The sequence below is a fragment of the Rhododendron vialii genome, chromosome 5a (assembly GCF_030253575.1).
Source record: "Rhododendron vialii isolate Sample 1 chromosome 5a, ASM3025357v1".
Classification (NCBI taxonomy): Eukaryota; Viridiplantae; Streptophyta; class Magnoliopsida; order Ericales; family Ericaceae; genus Rhododendron; species Rhododendron vialii.
The window spans coordinates 15,962,189-15,974,616 of NC_080561.1; positions in this window are offsets into that span (position 1 = coordinate 15,962,189).

Consider the following 12,428-nt stretch of genomic DNA (forward strand, 5'->3'; position numbering starts at 1 on the left):
ATTGTGCGCCTATCACATGGCTCAATATTTAGACGAGCAACAGATCCACTAAGTTGATTAAAAGACAAGAAAAACCCCCTTAATTCCCTAAATTACCAACAAACTCGGGACTGGCCCGTTCATCTGATTCCCAATTAGATTCAAGATTTGAAGGCTCATACAGACTGGGCATGAATTTGATATCTTCCCCAAATTCAGAACCGTTAATCCCTTCAAACCTCCAAAATGAGATGGCAATGACCAAGTAAGCCTGGCATCACACCCACTAGTTTGACATTACTATCATAAACATTCCTCTAAATACCAAACCAATACAATGGAAATTGAGCAATTCTAGTATAAGAGGAAAAAAAAGACGATCTCAAGAATTAATATCACAACTGACACTGAACCACCAATAGTAGTTCAAAACACTCAAAACCCTATTTGAGAGATGATGTAGACAAATTCGTGAAATCCTATATTCTCTAACATTGTAGGGTACATAGTTAGGCTTTTGGTTCAAAACACAAACCCTAAGTTGGGAGCACTTGTGAACAGAATGGAGAGAGAAAATAGATGTGAGAGAGAAGAGTTATGTGTTGAGTCAAAATCCCACTTCAAGTGAAAATGGGCCAAGATAGCGTCGAAATGTGCATGCCTCCTCATCTGAAAATCGAGTCATGCTAGCCACTTTCTGTTAGAGATATGACAAAATCTAACACAAGGTGTCGAATTTAAAAGAAGTAAACTACAGGTGTCCAATTGAAAATACCGTCTAATGGGTGCATTGTTGCACCCCTTGACCTCGTAAGTAGAGTAATATTATAATACTTCATGTCCACTCATGTACCACATTTAGCATTGAAGAGCAACTTTTTCCACTGTCAAAACTATAATTGCTCAATGTTGCCCTGTAATTATTTATTTGATGTTTTTACCCTTTTTCTCTTTCTTTGGACTGCTTGGTTTTCTCTTTTTGGGCGGTTTATTTTGCTTAATCCGTTTCCACAAAGGCACAAAGCAAAAATTGATCCATATCTCTTTTAATATTATATCAATACTCTCTATTTTACTTGCTCTATATTGTTATAACCACTACTACAATAATAGATATGAGTCACATTAAGGAGATTCACAAAGATCACGGTTTTTAGTGAAAACGTGATAAAAAGTGAGTTTTAGCACAGAATGAAAGACCTCACTCTTATGGCAAGATAAAAGAAAAACAACCTCACTTTTGAGGCGTGATAAAAGATTTTAGGGTGGAAAAGAATGAGATAAAAGATCTCGCTCTAGTGGCAAGATAAAAGAGAAAAGACCTCACCTTTGTGGTGTGATAAAAAACTTTAGCGCGGAAAAAATGAGATAAATGATCTCACTCTTGCGGCAAGATAAAATGCCTACCCATTTAGGAAATTCAAAAGAATCAAAACTAATCGTGCCGTGTCGTGTTTGAGTCGTGTCGTTTCAGGTTAATATGTCGACCTGAAAAATTAAACGGTTATCCGTGTCCTTATAGAGTTACGCGAGTCAAATCCGTGTTTGACCCATTTAATTATCGTGTTTGTGGGTCGTGTCATATTCGTGTTCATGTCAAAAAAATAATCGACCCAAACCCTCTAATTTCGTGTCGTGTTCGTGTTGTGTTAACGAGTCGTGTCAGTAATTCGCACCTCTAATATGGTATAAGCTTTTTGTGTACTAGAATTTTGGCACTGAAAAAAATAGTTTTGATATTATCATTTCCCAGTAATAATATAGAATAGATAAAATAGAGAGTATTGATATAGTATTTGAAAGAAATATAAATAGGTGAAATGTATAACTCTCTCGGTCTCAAAATGTTTGTCCGGTCCGCAAAATGATAATGTAAAATTAATACAATTTTTTTGAGAAAAATTTAATTTTTTTTCAACGATTCACTAGATGTAGATGAGTTCTTTTAATTTATAAAAAAAGTTTAAATTTTTCTTAAGAGAAATACATTATTTTTTAGTTCTCATTTTACGGACCGGACAAATATTTTGGGACAGATGTAGTAATATATACTATTCGTTAACAAAGTTTTGCACCATGTTATATGTACGGATCCAGAGAGGAAAAAAGTTGAAAGGTTGAATTTGTAATTTGACTTTAAAATTTCAATTCTTCAACCTGCAAGCTGCAGGGGTCAATTATCATTACCTACAGGCCCACATACTGCAGGGGTCAATTATCATTACCTACGGGCCCACATAAGAGGTGCTTCATTGCATCGGTTAGCATTTGTCTTGAAAATAATGTGAAGTATAGTTAGTTATGAGATATTTAAATGAAAGTTTACGGGTAAAAAATATTTCATGCTGAAAGTCTCACGATAATGTGCGGGTGCCACAAATAAATGTCTAGGTCTCAACTGTCTATACTACCTTTTTAAAAAAAAACTGTCTATGCTACATAGGTCATATAACATTTTTCTATCTCTATTATAAAACAGAAGGATGTGAGGACAAATTATTGGAATGACTAGGATTGATTTGATCCAAAGGCTGAGAGGCATTCTTCTCATCTCATTAAAGAGCCCATTTCATTAAAGAGCCCACATTTTAAAGCTAATTACACAACTGCCATACATGCCTCGCCACCACATTCCAAAACGTATTCACCGTACTTCGTCTTTTGAAACCCCCACGCCAGAATTCCTCTCTCTCTCTCTCTCTCTCTCTCTCTCTCTCGGCACCACCTCCATCACCATCGTCCTCTCTCCCTCCTTTGTAAGTTCAATGTTTTATTCGTTTAGTATCCTTTTCTGTTTTGAAGTTTGCAATTATTGTTGGGTTTTCGGTTTCTTATTAATCACCCATGGCATACGTTTGCTTTCAAGGTGTTTGTTAAAGTGCATGGTAGAAATAGAATGAACTCCATTCAGACATCTTTAAAAAAGCCAAGGAAACAAAAGCAAAAAAAAATTATGGGCTCTTCAAATTCCAAACATCATTCAAAACTCCTCAGCTTATAGGCTCTTTTTCCCCATTTAGTGCAGCAAATTGTAGACGAAAGGCAGAACTCAAAGAAAAAAAGACCTACTGGCATTATTTTTTTGATCAGTACTTACTGGCAATTCTAGTGCAAGAGAAGTATTCTTAAGCCAATTAAGCAGAATAGGCCCCAAGGAAAAACAGAAAATAGTTTTGGAAAGAAATCGCGGGAAGTGTAGGGACCCAGAGACTCGGATTCACTTGAACCAATAGTCTTTTTCCTTTTGTTCCCTTAAATTGTGGTCAAAAAGCCTATTTTTGCATATACAAGTTGACAGGTCAGCTGTTTCGAGTAATAATCTTCACACCTTTCTTATACATTATAACTTTTGGTTGATGCTGTGAAACTGTACATTGTTGCATGGGGACCAATTTTGCTTTAATGATTACCAATAATCCTTCTTCCTTGATGGTTTTAGCGCTTTTACATTCTTGGCTTGAGTTGATAAGAAAGATTGACAAATTCTATTTATTTCGGTGGGTTGCTTATGTGGTGGTTCGGTGAGTTTTTTTTCTTATAATTTTTTGGTCTTTTGTTTGGAGACCGTAGCTCAATGATTCCCTTCTTGAGGTGATTTCTTTTGGAGGCCAACACTTGAACTGTCATATTTATTGTAGCTTCTCATTTCGGTATACCTCAGACTCGTATGAACTTTTCTTATCTCTAGGACACCTGATGGTGTTTACATGATTCAGTACCAAAATGCTTGGTTGCTATGGCTTATGGACAATACCCTGGTAGCTTGGATCAATACTGATTTTGGTTGCTGCACTAATTTCTAGGTGGTGCTCGGCATTTTCATGCTTCAAGCAGACAGGGGCTCATTTTGGATCAATACTTCAAGTTGGTTTGTGCTCTCCTATCTCTTAGTTGGGTTTATGCACATTCTGCGTCGGGTTGTGATCTGAAAACTCTTTTCCTTTTTTGCTTTGTATTGTTCCTTTTTTATTTTATCAAATTTGTGCTGAGTTGCAGATGATTGTCGCGGGGTAATCTTTTTTTTTATATCAATAAAAAAAATCTTCGCCATTCAAGAAAAATGGGTTAATTTCCACCAATTTGGAACTACCTAAAAAATTTTAGCTACCTACAAATTGAAATAATGTTTTGAGCCACTATCAAGATTCAAAGGGTAATTTCAATTTCAACCGAGGTGCGTAGTGCCGTAGGCACGGGCAAGCACTAGTATTATATAGTAACACGAGGGTATTTTTCGTGAGAAGGACTCCGAATGCGACAAATGACGCTAAATTTTTCAAATTTTGTGATTTATTTAAGAATATTCTGTTAGCTAGAGGTGGTGTTCCAACTAAATAAAAGGAAGGTTTTAGAAAAAGGAAGGTAATTTCAAGCTCAAAAATCATTTGTTTACGTAAATAATTTTTCTACCAATATGGATTTTGTTTCATAGATTTCATTGAGATCTTTTATACGGTGCAAGAAAAATCAAAAAATTATTTTTCATTTTCATTATATTTGAGTTTGAGAATTGAAGAAAAAGAAGTTTTAGAAAAAGAATGTTACCTGGAACACCCCCAGAGTAATATATAAAATTGATATGAAAGGATTGCCTGAATGATTTGATTTTGACATCTAAAGAGTCTAGCATTGAACTCTTTATGTAAATCTTCCTGTTATCATATGGTAATTAATTTACAAAATAACTAAATTGAAACACATACAATATTTAACGCTCTGAAATTTATTTACGTACATTATTTTCACATAAATATGTACTAGCAATAAACCTGTGCGATGCATAGAAATGATGCTCAACCGATAGTGCTATTAAACAAACAAATCCATAGTGTAATACCTTTTAGGGAAAAAAACTGTAATAGTCCTTATCGTTAAGTGTTTGTGTCAATTTGGTCCCTGTAGTTATAATTGGCTCGATTTACACTCTATACTTTTCATTTTGTTTCAATTCGGTCCAATTACTAACTTCCGTTAGTTCGCCGTTAGTCCTTTAAATAGCAAAATCATATAGCCCCCTTTTTTGGGGTTAAAACAGACCCGTTCGGCTAAATAAGTGAACTTCCTTATTTTTTGTCCTTATTCAATTTTTTTTTTTCGTATTTGTTAGTTTTTCATCAATTTTTTTGAGGGTTATTGCATCGTCATGACAAGAAGAATCTAAAAAGTAAAAAATTATTATCGAAATTCAAATTTTTTTGAATAAAGACAAAAAAATTGGCGTTGATTTATTTTTCAACATTCCTAGTCAGGAATCAGTGTATGGGCCAAGTGTAGAAAAATGAATGGAATGACAGGGCACTATTTTTTGTAACCACTTGGGCTGTTAAGTTAGGTTTATTGTAACCTAGTTGATTGGTTTGTTATGTCTATGTATTAGGTTATGACATGGTAAATTTGAAACTGAGTTTATAGAATATTCTGACTTTTGGATATGGTTATTTATCATATTGTGACTTTTGGATCTATATCATGTTATAACTTTTGGACATGGTTCTATATGCATTTTCAGTACTATGCAGAAAAATAAGGCATCTCAGTATTTGTTCACAAGTTGAACATGTAGACAATATCAGTGGTTATGATGCCCCATGGCTGATCATGAAATTGTTGAATTCGATAGCAACTTTTTGTAGAAAATTATAACCAAATTTTCCTCCCAAGTGCCTCCTTATCAATGGAGAATGAAAGAATGAGCTGTGTTTTGGTTCAGAGGTATATTAGGGCAAGAGGGGAATGAGTAATCCTATTCAGCTAAATAAGCCAGCTGGTTTATTTTTTTTGTCCTCATTCAATTTTTTTTCGTATTTGTTAGTTTTTTCGTCATTTTTTTGGGAATTATTGCATCGGCATAACAAGAGGAATCTAAAAAGTAAAAAATTACGATCGAAACCGAATTTTTTTGAATAAAGACAAAAATAAGCCAATTTTTTCGTCTTTATTCAAAAAAAAAAGGATTTCGATCATAATTTTTTACCTTTTAGATTCCTCTCGTCATGACGATGCAATAACCCCAAAAAAATTGACGAAAAACTAACAAATACGAAAAAAATTCAATAAAGATAAAAAAATAAGCCAGTTGGCTTATTTAGCCGAACGAGTCTATTTTAACCCCAAAAAAGGGGGCCATATGATTTTGTTGTTTAAAGGACTAACGGCGGACTAACGGAAGTTTGTAATTGGACCAAATTGGAACAAAATGAAAAGTACAGAGTGTAAATCGAGCCAATTACAACTTCGGGGACCAAATTGACACAAATACTTAACTATAGGGACTATTTCAGTTTTTTCCCCTACCTTTTAATATGTTGAATATCTAGAGAGTGAAAATGCATTAATTTTCATTCTTTTTTTTTTTTTTTTTTGAGTGAGTATTTCTTAAGCCCAAATATGGCATAACTAAAATAAGAGCTCTAACCCAGTTCAACAGTTTAATTTGATATTTATGTCTTTAGTAATACTTTCACCTATTATGATTGTAAGTTTTTTTTTTTCTCCAATTTTTAGTGCAATGTCTATAATTTTATGAAATAAATTGTCTCAATCTCTTGATAAAATAAAATAAAATTTAAACTCCTCTAAGGAAGGAAAGTACTGGTCGGTCCCTAACTCCTACCGAAAAATGAAGGCTCATAATTTGAACTTGAAGGATGAGGCTAATTAGAGTTGGGTGGTTGTTGGAGACCTGTTGGAAGTACCAAAATTTATTAACAAACGTGTAATATACTGTGCATGATTAATTTATGTGGTCGAAAATGATGCATGTTGGAAACCTATTCTCGCGCTGAAAACCTTTGCACCAACAAAAAATCAATCATCACAGTATAATGTGGGGAAAATGACGATGGATGGTCATGGCGACAGTGGTCGCCTGTATTTTCAACAGCAGTGAAGGCAGCAAAGCGACAGTGACAAGGTATAAGCTTAAGCTTGATGCAGATGATATGAATATTTCTAACACAACTTATGTTAGAAAAATGGGTCGGTTCGGACCGAACCCAACCCACATGGGTTATGTGATTGAGTTGGTTAGAAGGATGAGACAGACTCCTAATCTCTATCTGTTAGAAGAGTTCAAAGATAATAGATCACCTACATCTATTAGGAGACTTTGAACCCTTGGACTTTAATCTATAAATATAATCCTGCAGATATTTGGAGATTGATACAATATACAAAGAGTTAGAGTTCAATCTCTCCTTCTCCTCTAGAAAAACATTCTCCTGGAATCCTAGGATTGGCGGTGTGGATATCAAGAGTAGACTCTAGTAGTCTCCTCTACCCGGTGTGAAGAGAAGATGGTGTTCGTGAACGTAATCGGTGCTTGTAGAGCGGGCCTTAGATCGTGAAAAGCTTAAGTAACTTAATTCCGCTATGCTTCAATCGTACGTGTAAGTCTTATGTGATTTACGAGCTTTCGATCCTATAAAGTTAACATTGGCATCAAAGCTATTACGGCTCGCTCTCGCATGATCGCCTTCGTTTCTGTCTTTTCATATTTCGGCTAGAAGTATAATTGGTATATTCAGCTTTAAATTAAAAAAAAAATCAGTTGCAGTAGTGAGATATTATAACGACCCTGATTTTTGGTAAATAAAAATTTTGTTAAATATTTAAATTTTATTTTAAATTACTTGGATTTCTTTAAAATTCCTTTTTAACTTTAATAATCCGTCATAACTAGATTTGAGACTTATAAAATTATATTTCTTTGCACCGGACAATCTAATCATTTTCAAAAGACAAGTGTACTTGTAGAAACACTTGTATATTTTCCTAGTGTATAAAATAAAATCTTAAATTATATTTCTTGACTAGAAATCCTACGTGTCAAGTAGAATTAGTTTTCAACCGATTAGTTGGAAGAATCGAACTACCAATTCATCTAGTTACAATCTCCTAACCATAGATGAACCTTTATCTATTGGACAATAAAAGTTTGAGAAACTTTTATCCATTGGACAATAGGAAACCTAGATTTTCTATCAAAGATATTTTGTGCTAGATTTGATAAAGAACTCATATATAGCTGTATATAGACTTATATACACATGCCTAAAGGACATTTGGTTATTTCAAATATTATTCAAGTATATATATTACCTTATTCCATTTATCTATTGGTCAAAAAATACAAGGAAAAATATTATCCATTGGATAATAAGTTAGTCTTACTAACTAGTACTAAGGTTTATTAAATAAATCACTTCCTAGATTTTCCCATGTGTTTATATACATTAAAGATATGTGAATATCTAATTTCCTAGATTTCTAAGTACACTAATAAATATATAAGTACTAGTACTTCTTGAATTATTCTAATAAGAAAATCTTGGTCATATATTTTATTTGATACTTGGAAATCTTGATGGGTTATATGGTACCTAATAGTACCTACATTTATATTTGAAAACTTGGACATGTGTGTACATATATATAATAATATAATAGGAACATGTGCTTATTAGATTAGTTTATTAGAAAATTTTGATCTTATATTTTTTTATTGGATACTTGAAAATCTTAAAAGATTATATAGTACATTGTAAAGTATTTTACTAAATTTTCTAAGTACACAAATATATTTATATATGGTTACATGTACCTTTTGCCCTATTATTTTTCTAAGAAAATCTTTACCCATTGGACAATAATTGCTAAAGAAAATTTTTATTCCTTGGATAATAGCCAAGACTTTTGCTATAAATAGCACCCCATTCTTGCCATTTAACTCACACCTTCCAACCTTTCAACTTCTTTCTCTAGAAATTCTTGAGTTCTTACTTTGTTCTTTCTTGTTCTTGGTGTTCTTGAGTTTTTCTTGAAGTTCTTTTTGAAACTCATCCTAAACCGCCACCCGGCCACCCTCTCGATCCAAAAGTTAGTAGGTTTTAGTCAAGAACTAGTTTCGAGAGAAACCTTTCTCTTTCGAAGCTACCAGAAGCTTACCGTAGAAAGTCATTCTGTCCGATAGCCGACTTACTTTTCCGTAGCCGCCCTACCGCCAAGAAGAATGATAGATTATTCTTATCCCCTATCTCTAAGTATATGTAGAGTCACTTGTCCACTAACTCAACGTATAGCAAAGAACCGTATGTTGGAGGGTAGCATGTCCTTACTTTTTAGTTCAAAGTATAATAAGGATTATCCTTAACCGTTTTCTTTAAGTAGATAAGGTTATCTATCATTTATAATGTTTGGAATGCATGATAGTCAACGAACTTATTTTTGCTAATGGAAGTATAAGCATGTTGAATAATCAACCTTTTCTTCAATAAACATATGTTGTTTAGAATTTCCCACAAAGGAGGAAATGACGGATTTTAAAAGATTAGAATGTTAACGCTTGATCGGAAGTATTCAAAGATGGTTATGAGCATGCATACATGTATTGCTTGTATTACTTGTTGTGTGATAAAGCATAAGTGATTTCACTCCAAAGGCGTCCGTACATGTGGTGTTATGATTTAAGTTGTGATTTGAGCATGCTAAATAACATAGAGTTGGATGATCTTGCTAGTTTAGTTTCAAGATTTCAATGAATAATTTATGTATACGTGAAAAGTCCTACCGCGGAGTCTATGCATGTGACGAGACACAAAAAAATCAAGGAAGATAGAAACATGACACCTAGGGTGTGTTAATGACAATGTGTGTTTTGAAATCGCAATGAGGCCGGACTTGCCCATTGTGGAAATGTGTGTGTGTGTTCCAATGGAAATCCGGATAAGCGGAACCATTGTGAGGTTGTGTGCGTTCCCATGGGACCCGGAGCGGCGAAACCATGGTGAGGAATGGCTTGGTTATCCGTGGAGAGGAGCCAATGCAAATTTTGTGTGCCAATGGGAACCCGGTGCGGCAGAACCATTATGAGGATACTCGGGAGACCGGAACGGCGGAACCGAGGTTGGGTGTGTTAAAACGATTTTAGAAATGTTGATTTGGTAAGTGATAAATGAAGACACGGTCCACGACGAGTCGCGTAGGAGAAACTCAGAAAATCATGGACACCAACGTTAGTTTGAATAGTAAATGCGGATGTGTCATTGTTAACTTTTAATGTTATGATTTAATGTTTCTAATTTAAGGGTTAATGGGTATCGGTTTTCTATTGAGCCTTCGTAGTTCACGGTGTTACCTTTTGGTGACCCTGACATATTATATTGGTGGCGACGCTGGTATAATGTGTGTCAGATCTTATAGATGAACATGATGAACTCTATACCTTGGAGGCCTTTGGAGCTGAAGAGCTGGCTAGGACGGAGGAGCAGGCGGAGCTGTAGTTAGGAACCCTAGTTTCCCTCCCTTTTGTAATGAAAGTAATCTTATGGAGGTTATGATGTAATAATGAGCCAGACTCTATTTAGATATTCAAAAAATTGTTTATTTAACGTTCTTAAAATTCGGGGTGTTACAGATATATCACATGTGGTCTTGCCTGTTTGCTGGGTGTTCTATGAAGTATTGTTAAGCCTCGAAGACTATTGTTGCTGATCTTGTTAAGGGAGAAAAACTGGATGGGAAAAACTATGACATGTGACACAAGAAAATTCAGTATCTCCTTAATGAGCAAGAAGTACTTGAAACCTTGACCAATACCATGACTATCCCCGAAGAGGGGACCACTGCCCAAGACCGCCGAAACATGGAAACTTATCAAAATTGGGTCGAGAAAGACCGTTGTGCATGCTTTACTATGTTAGCCAGCATGCACAATGATCTCATTGGCGAGTTTGAAAACTGCGCCACGGCCCAAGAACTGTGGAACCAACTGAATATTGCTTTTGGTGGCACAACGGCAACTAGGTTGCGCGCGTTAACATTGAAGTTCGACAGTTATAAAATGAACCCCCAACATTCCATGCCTGAACATTTGAGGGTTATGTCGGCTATGATACGCGACCTTAGGGCTGCCGGTAACGTTCTGACTGATGAGCAATAGATTCTCGCTGTGCTTAGGTCTTTGCCTGAAGAGACATGGGACCATTTCAAGCTCATAATTACACACAATGAAATGGTTAAAACCTTTAATGATTTGAAGTGTCATCTTGAGCTTGAAGCAGAGCGCCAAGATGCTAAGCAAGGCAATGCGGTTCTTGTGGTTGAACCTGGCCAGCGCAAGATAATTGGGTCTAAGCGCAAAAGGTAGGGTGGCGAGGCTAAGCATGGAGAAGCTAGAGATAATGCGCCAAAAGAACGTGTTAAGCACTGCAGAGGCAAGGATGAATCCAAAGTCACTTGCTACAATTGTCAGAAGATTGGACACTTAGCTCGTGATTGCATTGAGCTGAAAAAGGTACCATCTTACACTATTTCTCGCACAGATTGCTTAGTTTGCTCTCATGTATTGGTTGCTCATACTGATCCTAATTAGATTGTTGACACAGGAGCGACAAAACATGTAGCCCGAGAACGAGGAGGATTTATCAAGTATCGGCGGATTCCTGCTGGTAGCTAGAGTGTATTTATGAGGAATAGTTCAGCCAAGTGTTTACTAGGAGTTAGCATTTATCAGCTAAAGTGCAAAGTGGTCGCACACTTATTCTCTATGATGTACTTTATGCGCCTGGAGTTTGACGTAACTTGATATTAGTAGTAGTTTTAGTTGAGTTAGGATTTTCCTTTAATTTCAGTAGAGATGGTTTTTTAACTTGCCTAGATAATACGCCGTTTGGGCATGGATCTATTTTTGGTAGTTTCTATGTTTTGGATTTGGATGGTTTGAATAATAATGCATTTATGGCTTTTTCATGATAATGATGTTGTTTCTAATTCTGTGAAATGGCATGCCAGGTTAGGTCATATTGGCCAAGATAGGATGACTTGGTTAGCGAGAGAAAGCCTTTTAGGCCCACTCGCTAAAGTCAACCTACCAATATGTGAGTCTTGCATGGTAGGAAAAGCGATAAGAAAACCATTCGATAAGGCAGTGAGAGCTACAAATCCACTAGAGCTAGTACATTCAGATATTTGTGGACTCATGAATGTTAGGACATGACATGGCGGTACCTACTTTATCACATTTATAGATGATTATTCGCGATATTGAAATGTCTGTTTGATCACTCGTAAATCGAAAGCATTGGACAGCTTCATTCTATTTGTTAAAGAAGTTGAAAATCAAAAAGAGAGAACCCTAAAAGTTTTGAGGACAGATCGCGGACGTGAATACTTATCTGAGCAATTTAAAGGGCTCAGTGAAAATAAAGGTATCCAATGACAGTTAACGAGATTAGGTACTTCACAACACAATGGTGTTGCAGAAAGAAGAAATCGTACACTGTTAGATATGGTTAGGTCGATGATGGCGCATACTAATCTTCCAACTAGTTTTTGGGGAGATGCTCTATTAAGTGCGGCCTACATCCTTAACCATGTGCCAAGAAAATCAACCGCTTCTACACCATATGAGTTATGGGCAAGTAGGAAGCTAGTCCTTGACCATTTGAGAC